Raw genomic sequence first — 10,238 nt, forward strand, 5'->3', positions numbered from 1 at the left:
CCGACTCGATGGCACATGACAACAATAATTTAAGGCCAGCTGATTTGCAAATTTAACTCCCCTTGCCATATAATATATTCACAGGCTCTAGGGATTTCAACATGGACATCTTAGGAGGCTATTGCTTTGCCTGCCAAAGGAAATATTTCGGTAAGAAAATAAATTAATCATATTGTATTTAAAGTGTATTTTCTTTTTACCCAGTAGGATGTTATTGAGCCACAATGCTAGACTTTTGTGGAAACTTTAAGAAGACGTAAGATAAAGTCCCAGTCCTCATGAAGCTTGCAGAGAAAAAGTACAGATACATATGTACAAAGTAGGAATCTTTAGGGACTCGAGGCCCTTTTCACTCTCAGCACTCATTAAGTACAAAATAATCATTGTTATTATCAACATCAATCAAATTAATGTGATCATGTAGCAATAATAACAATTAAATTTTATTACATGAATCATAATATACTATTACAAGAAGAAAATGTGTCTTTCATCAATTGGATGATTCATCAATTCATAAAGAAAGAAAGAAAGAAAAGGGAATCAACTGAGGAATTGAGCTCCCTGAAACTAGGTGACTGATTTGAATGATTTTTTATTACATGAACATGATTTTTTTTTTTTTTTTTTTTGCATTTAAGGGATAGACTATTGTACTGGCAAGTAGGTTTAATGCCAAATTTTCAAGCATTCTAAGAATGCTTTTCAATACTGTGCAGAGAAAAATAATACTTCGAGGAATCATAATCCAGATTTATGATCCTTAGAGAATTGTGTTATAGATATTAGCAAGCTAGCTAACAGTTTTCTGAATAGTTCATTTTCTTAAAGATAGAAAGTAAGCTTAGAATATTCTAAGTTTCGTTTCTTTTTGTATTCATCAAATGTTCACTAAACAATCATACTTAGCTATAAGATCAAAGAATTTCTACTTTCATTTGCCAAACCCAAAACATAGTACTGCTCAGCTCACAGCTGATTTTACTTGCTATTATAATAATAAATAAGGTCTACTTCAATTAGTCATTTAACATGATTATGAGTGGCACTGTGAGTTAATGCGCTGGACCATAAAGTTGGTTTGAACTCTAAGTTGGGCAAGTCCAGCTCACCAGTCCCTCCTTGGAAACCCTATACAGGGTCACTATGAATGGGAATCAACTTGACGGCACTTAACAACAGCAACAAAAGTATTAATGGGATGTGATGGCTTTGTAGGATAAGTTGTTCTCAAGTGCCATTGAGTGAGCTCCAACTCACAGTGACCAGAGTTTATAAGGAGTGGCTGGTGACACTGAATGCCAAGCTTGTGACTTCAAATTGACCTTGTGGTCCATTGCTTATCCTACAGTACTACACTGGTACTGGACTGGAAACCATAAAGTTTGTGGTTCGAGTAACTGCTCCACAGGAGAAAGATGAGACTTTCTCCTGCAAAGATTTACAGCCTTGGAAACCCTGTACAGAGTCACTATGAGTCAGAACAGTTGATGGCACTTAACAACAGTAACCAAGTATTAAACACTATCACAGGATTTGTGGGTAGAGTGAAAGACAGCACAGACAAGAGAATACAAAAAGTAAGCAGAAGCATACAGAAACAAAAAATAAAGTTCAAATGGTGATAAATGGTATACAGGGAATTATAATGAATGATACTATTGAGTATCATTCTGTTATACTGAGTATGTACTTTATATTGTCTGCTCAGAAAAGGGTTCTCTAATAGAATGGCTGGCACTTACACTGAAATCAAAGTGATAAGGAGAACCCAGACATGCACAGATTGGTGGAAGTACACTTCTGTGTAGCCTAGTGGTACCACCAATGTTCGTGAATACTAGTGAAAGTGTGGTATGTTTACTGTACAGAAGACCAGAGAGAGTTACAGTACAGTAGGGCAGTGGACTAGAAGGAAAGAATGGTCTTAGAGAGGTCAGGACCGGATTGCAGAGAATCAGAAAACAAGGTAAAATCAATGACGGGAATTCATTGAAGGGTTTAAGCAAGAAGGGGTCATTATCTGATTTACATGATCAAAAAAATCACCCTGTCTTCTAGGAGGAGAGAAAACAAGTTGAAAGAGTGAATGTGCCTTACTTTACTAGTACTGCTGCAATAACAGGAACATGCATTTATTTTCTCATAGCATAGAGGGCTACAAGTCCAAATTCTGGGAGCTGGCTTTAGGGGAAGTCTTTCTTTGTCTGTTCTGAAGAGCACTCCTTGTCTAAATTCCTATCACTCTTCTTTTCATGTTTGAGCTACATCAAGCTAAACAACTGACTTGAATGCTCTTTTATTACATGAACATGACTAATTTGGGGATTTTCTTTGCATTGTAGTAACAGTTCTCCATGTGACATCAATCTTTCCCCATTTGTGCTTGCTTACTTCTGCACCTAATCTGTAGGTTTAAGATATACCATATACTGATATGGAGTGTTGGTGTGGCATTATGGGATAATACGCTGGACTGCAAAGTCAGTTTGAACTGCAGGGTTAGTGGTTCAAGGTCACCAGCCACATCTTGGGGACCTTATACAGGATTGTTATTGGTTGGAACCAACTCGACAGTGCTTAATAATAACAACAACAACATACACTGATATGGCATCATTAACTTGAATCTGTTTCTAAATGGGATTACATCCACAGGTGTAGGGTTGGATTTACAATATACATTTCTGAAGACATAATTCAATTTGTAACAGTGAGAAAGTGGAGGTGGAAAAACAAATTTAAGATTTCATTGTAGAATACAAGTGAAAAATAATGGCAATTTGTCTGAAATAATAGTAATAGAAGGGAAGGAGACTAACTGGGTTAGCATTATATTTTGGAATAGAACATAGGATTTGGTGACTGATAGGATGTGGAAAACAGAATGATAACAATCAATAATGACTTACAGGTTTCTCAAATGAGAAACTGCCTGGGAGATTATGCTATTATTAAAAGTGTTTAAAAAGAAAAAAGCATGTTACAGGTTTTTTTTGTTTTTGAAAAATGAAGAGTGGTTTGAATGGATTGGGAGATGGGGAAGGGTTAAAGGGCTAAGCCAGATGAAGTACAGTTTTAGTTGGAGCATGGAAGTTAGAAACTTCTTTGTATGATGCCATAGGATAGTCATTTTTACCGCATCCCTAAAGTTGTGCCCACATAAAATTCCATGTGAATTCATTGATCCATACTATGTGGATAAGAATTGTTGAAATATAATGTTACACTCATAACAGAAGACTAAAAGATAAGATTGTGTTTTTAATTTTTCATTGTGAATTGAGTGAAGGTTTACAGAAAAGATCATCAGTTTTACATGGAACAACAAATCATCCACTCTTTCATTTCAATGATCACAATCCCTTCCATGCAACAACAGTTACTCCACTTCATCCTTGTGCTTCCTATTTACACTGCACTCACCTTTTCCATCCCTTCATTTTGTCCTTAAGTAAACATTGCCCTTTTGATCTTGAATGATTAACCATTTCATAGTGAGCATACCTTACTAGGTATTGTCCCCCTGTAGACCCATGTACGGCTTAATTGAAAATTGGGCCATGAAGACGAGTTATTTTCCAAACCTGAAGAATAGTCTAGTGCCATAGTCTCAAGCTCCTCCAATCTCTTTCTGACCAGTAATCTTGGTCTATTTTTAATAATTTGAATTTTATTCTACATTTTCACCCACTCTATCCAGGATCTTCTAATGTGGTACCTTTCAATGCAGTTGGTAGTGGTAGCTAGGCACCATTTAGTTCTTCTGGTCTCAGATTCATGGAGACTGAGGTTCGCAAATTCAAGTACACTAATTGATTCCAAGCATCTTTGGTTCTCATCACTCTTCTTTCTTCTGCACATGGAGAAACCAATAGTTGTACCTTAGATGACTGACTGTTCATGAGCTTTTAAGACCCCAGACACTACCCACCAAAGTATAGAGTAGAAAATTTTCTTTGTGGACTATTTAATGCCAATTGACAATGGTGTGTACTGAGACAATGGTCCTGAATCCCCAGGCCAAACAGCTCATTGCCTTAAGATGTTTGATAATATCTAAGTTTTCATCACTTTACCTAATCTATGCTCCAGGACATCTATAGGTCTATTTATAACAAAGGTAGATACCCATGTACAAATATCATCTTTCAAATCCTTATATATTCCTTGGTATAATCCCACCTTTCCTCCCATACCGGTTAAGTCTACGTATCTGCCCATATATCTACTCACAAGATACTGTTTAAATATTGCGCATATAACACTGTTTACCTCTATCCCCTTTAATCTTCCCATACCTCCCTGGGTCTTCACCTGGCTTCATCACTCCTCTGCCAACCTCTCTCTTGCATAGTACCATTCCTGTCACTCAAGTTAGCATGTGCATACCCTCTAAATAGTGAAGTACTAGCCCATATCCCCTCCTCTGATAACCATCAAAGAATATTTCTTTTAGCATGAAAACTTATTCCTAAGTTTTTGTAATAATGGTCTCATACAATATTTGTCCTTTTATGACTGAATAATTTAACTCAGCATAACGTCCTTCAACTTCATCCATTTTATGAGGTGTTTTACAGATTCCTTGTTATTCTTCACCATTGCATATAGTATTACATTGTGCGTATGTATCAAAGTTTGTTTTATCCATACTTCCATTGATGGGCATTTATACTGTCTTCACTTGTGATTGTGACTAGTGCGCAATGAAAATCAGTGCACACCTATCTATCTGTGTTTTGGCTCTTATTTCTTATAGATATATACCAAGTAGAGGGATTTCTGGATCATACAGTATTTTTATTTTCAATTTGAAGAATCATTATACCATTTTCCATGTGATTGAACCATTTTACAGTTGCACCAACAATGTAGGAAGATTCCAGTCTCTCCATACCCTCACTAGCATTTGAGTTTTCTGCTCTTTTAAACTTTTTGATTAATGCTGGGAATGCGGGTGCCATGCTGCTGGTTAATGCACTAGACTGCAAATTCATTTTGGACCACAAGGTTAGTGGTTTAAGCTTACCAACTGCTCCTTGAAAACCCTGTACAGGGTCGTTATGAGTTGGAGCTGACTCGACGGTACTTAACAACAACAACAACATTAATGCTGGAGTGAGATGATAGAGAGATGAGATTTAAAACAACAAACAAACAAACAGCAGTGGCTCAATTCTAGAAAAAGAAGACATTGAACTATAAAGCAAAACTATAAAGCAAAACCTAACTGATGTAAAGGGACACTTGCTAGATTTTCATGTGTATTTAAAAAGAGATATTATTAGGTAGACATATGGTTACTCATAATATAATTCTAGGGGAAGAAGGAGAAAAGAAGATAAAGGAAGAGAGGGAAACAAAAAATTAAGAGAGAGAAAAAGATTAAAAAGAAAGCAAGATAGGTTTTGACAAATTAAGACCAAGAGTCAGAGATGCAAATTATGGTATCTGTCCTCTTAACTGCATTTTTCTCACAAATGCTCTCTGTCTTGTTCACTGCTGGTCCATCATTACAAGGCTATGCCAGAGAATTCTTAAAAATGCAAAATGAATCAAACCACACACTAGCATAAATCCTTGAATACTGTCCTAGTCTCCACAAAAGAAAGTATAAATTCTGTAGTGTGGCTATCAAGGGCCTTGATGATCTGATCTCTGGCCATTCCTCCAGGCACACTTCCAACCACAATTTCAATAATTCTCTTGCAATACAATATTTGTACTTCATGCAAACAGCATGTCTATGCTTGGGCTATTTCTTTTTACTGTGTTATACCTTGAAAATGGCATCAAATTCTCTGGTCCCATTCTTCCATCTCCAAGCTAAGAAGGACCATCACTCTATCTTTCCCTATTCCCTATGACATTTCTGTAACTTTTACCTGTTACCACTATTCCATGCATTCATTTGCATTGTTTCTTTAGAGTCTAGCACAGTGCTCAGGACATCATTAGATGTTAAATAGCATTTGCTGAAAGGATGTTATGGATAAGAAAGTTGAAACCTTGATTAAATTTTTTAAAAAGATGATACAATATAAAGAAGAAAGCTTGAGTAATTAAAAAAACACTAGAACATTTTTTTACCATTTTCTGTGACACTAATACACTTAACTTTAATTGTTAATATAAGTGATTTTAATATAATATATACCAAACCTTTTGGGCCAAATACATTTATAAATACTGAAAAAATAATAATTACAGAAATACTGTGGTATAAAAACCATATATATAATAGCACATATTAGCAACATCCTGTAATCAAATACATTGACAGCATTGCAGTTACATATATGAATATTCACACATAACAAATAAGCTTCATGTCAGATTAGTTCAAGTTTTCCAGTAAATCAATTACCAAAAGTTGACAATCATTTCCTGGTTACAAAATGATTCATGAATTCTTTTATTTTCCATGATTCAAAGTAAATAAGTGTGAACCTGCTCTGAAAAGGACCACATTAGAAGAGCCCAGATGGAGTGGGCAAAAATGTGGACCAATATTGAAATTTATAAAATAAATAAAATACCCAGAAAGCAACTGGAGAAACTCTAGACTATAGCACTTAGCCACCCATCAGGCATGGAACAGAACTCACCCTCATGGAAAAGGTCGACATTTAGCTAAGGACAAGTTGAGAACGGATGGGAAGGAGGGTGGAATGGAAATAAGAACACAAGGAAGAAGGGGAGTAATGTTATTGCATGGAGGGGAATTCATTGAGATGAAACAAAGTGTATGATTGGTTGAATGTAAAACTGACGATCTTGTCAATAAATCTTCACTCAATTCACAATAAAAAGTTACAAAAATAACTGTGGACCTGGATTACAATATTATTTTAAAGATATTAGTAAATCACAATCAACATTTGGTAGGAGGCACAACTTGAATGTATTTGATAATTTTAAAAAATGTTTTAAAATGATGCTGTTGTTAAGTGCTGACGAGTCCATTCTGACTCACAGAAAAACTATAGGGTTTCTAAGGTGAGTTTGAATCACTGACCATTGCAGTCCAGTGCTTTAACCCACAGCAGATCAAATGTTGTAACCAGATATATGAGTGTAAGAAATATTTTTTCTATTTGTAAAGAACAGAATGCAAATAGTATAGACCTAGTAATCACAGTCTAAGATGTCCTGACCTGATTAATAACCTTCTGGTAACATGTTAGTCTGGTTTCAAGACTACCATGTTGATAGCTTCCAAGTATCACTTATTATTCATTGTTGTGGAGTGCTGTCAATTCGTTTTGACTCATAGTGACCCTGTATAGGATTCAGACGAGCATTCATTAGAGCATCTATAATTATCTAAATATAGATACACTATAAAACTTAATTTTCAATGTAGTCAACTGTCCCAAAATAATATTTCCTGTGCACACAATGTTATTTATTTTTATTGTATGGATCATGATATGCTATGGACAACATTGTGAAGTATTAGTATTCCAGAACACTTAATTATGCTCATGAGGAATCTGTACATGGACCAAAAACAAGTTGTTCGAACAGAACATGGGGACACTGAGTGGTTTAAAATTAAGAAAAGTGTGTGACAAGGTTGTATTCTTTCACCATACTTATTCAACCTGTATGATGAACAAATCATCCAAGAAGCTACGTTATATAAAGAAAAACGTGGCATCAGGATTGGAGGAAGACTCATTAACAGCCTGGGATACGCTGATGAAACAACCTTGCTTGCTGAAACTGAAAAATACTTAAAATATTTACTGATGAAGATCAAAGAGCACAGCCTTTGGTATGGATTGCATCTCAATGCAAAGAAAATAAAAGTCCTCACCACTGGACCAATAAACAACATTCTTATCAACAAAGAAAAGATTGAAGTTGTCAAGAACTTCATTCTTCTTGGATCAACTATCAACACTCATGGAAGCATTAGTTAAGAAATCAAATGACATATTGCATTAGGCAAATCTGCTGCACAAGACCCTTTTAAAGTGTTGGAGAGCAAAGATGTCACCTTGAACACTAAGGTGCACATGATCCAAGCCATGGTATTTTCAATAACCTCATATGCATGTGAAATCTGGACAGCGAATAAGGAAGACCGTAGAAGAATTGATACTTTTGAGTTATGGTGTTGGAGGAGAATATTGTAAGTGTCATGGGCTGCCAAAAGAACAAACAGATCTGTGTTCAAAGAAGTGCAGCCAGAATGCTCCTTGGAGGTGCCAAACTTTGTCTCTCATACTTCAGACATATTGTCAGGATGGACCAGTCGCTGGAGAAGGAGATCATGTTTAGTAAGGTGGAGGGTCAGAGAAAAAGAGGAAGACCTCCAGCAAAGTGGATTGGCAAAGTGGCAGCATCAGTGGGCTCAAGCATTGCAACAATAGTGAGGTTGGCCTAGGATTGGGCAGTGTTTTGTTCTGCTCTACATAAGGTTGCTATGAGTTGGTATCAACTTGATGGCACCTAACAACAACAACAATCATAATCAATAGTAAGAATAGAAATAATAACTTTATCATTCTAGAAAACCCTGAACAGCGTGAAAGGAAGAAGACATGTTCATAGTCAAGATCTTTTATTGCTTCTAAATATTTTCTTAGGAGCTTTGATCTTGATCTGTCAACATTTATAACATTTTCAGTTATTAATTTTAAAAAGCTAGATTTTTCTTCTTATAATCCTATAGAAGAAAATTAGTTCACACAGACTTCCGAGACAGTAATGTGCCACAAAGGTTTCCTCCCTAATCAATATACTAATTTAAACATATATATTGATATGGTTTCATTATCAAATTATATCATTAAACAAATTATTAAAAATAACATAATTTTTAAAATAGCATTTAAAATTTTTATGATTATTAAAATATTAATAGGCACTGAAAAGCTTAATCTATTTATTTGCTTTATCTATGCCATAAATGCTGTGGGCTAATACACTGGACTGCAAAGTCATTTGAGCCGCAAGATAGGTGGTTCAAGCTCATCAGTTGCACCTTGGAAACCCTATACAGGGTCACTATGGGTAGGAACTGACTCAACAGCACTTAACAACAACAACAATGCCATAAATGGAGTCCTGGTGCTGTAGTATAAGCAATGGACAGTGATTCAAACCCACCAGCTACTTTTTGAAAACACTATACAGGGTCGCTGTGAGTCACACTAGATTCAATGGCACTTAATAAGAATTACACTGCATATATGCATGCAATTTTCAAAAAACCTTTGTCCTGAGTTCATTCTCACTGCAAAATAACCACTCTGTAGATTTTGAACAATTAATATCTTTAGAACTCTTAAATAGATATATACTAATTACAAATAAAATATTTTTTTCAAAACTTCTCCTTTGCAGTCCACAATACATAACACTTTAACTTTTAAACACAAGAAGAAAGAAAACTCTCCTTTCATTACACAAGGGTAAGTCAAAGGTACTGCTATACAATCATAGAAAGGTCTATTAAATAAAAATATCAAAATGTGAAGCTATTGTTCCTGACATATCCGCCATCTAGTTCTATACATTTCTGAAGGCAGAGTTTCCACCTCTCGAATCCTTTCAAACTGCTGGTGTGGTGCTGCGGGTTAATGAACTGGACTACAAAGTCAAAATAAAACACAAGGTCGGTGGTTCAGACTTACCAGTCATTCCTCAGAAATCCTATACAAAGTCACTATGAGTCAGAACCGATCTGACGGAACATAACAACACAATCCTTCCAGAAGTACTTTGTGCTGTTTGATTTATAACACATCGAAATAGCATTTTTGGCATTCTTGAAGTATTTGTATTTATTTGAAATGTTCTTTGAATTTTGGAATGGAAAGAAGTCTCAAGGGCAATATCAGGCCTGTTGGTGGATGGGGTAAGGTTCCCAACAAAATTCTCTTTGGAAAACCCTTTAGAGGAAGGCCCCAAAAGAGATGGGATGTCACAGTGGCAGCAGCAATGAGCTCATGTGTAACAACAATTGTGAGACTGACACAGGACGAAGCAGTGTTTCATTCTGGTGTGTGTCGCTATGCGTCAGAACTGACTGCATGGCACTAGCAACAATAATGAGCTCCCATGATTATCTTTGTGTCCTTTGAGAAAAATCTATCAAGATTACACCTTTGGAATCTCCAAGAAACAGTCAACATAACCTTATGATCTGATCCCTCTACTTTGAATTTAATTGACCCAGTTGTTGGGGTTGTTAAGTGCTGTCAAGTTGGTTCTGACCCATA

This window comes from Chrysochloris asiatica, unplaced genomic scaffold (genome assembly GCF_000296735.1).
Source record: "Chrysochloris asiatica unplaced genomic scaffold, ChrAsi1.0 scaffold00098, whole genome shotgun sequence".
In the NCBI taxonomy this organism is placed as follows: domain Eukaryota; kingdom Metazoa; phylum Chordata; class Mammalia; order Afrosoricida; family Chrysochloridae; genus Chrysochloris; species Chrysochloris asiatica.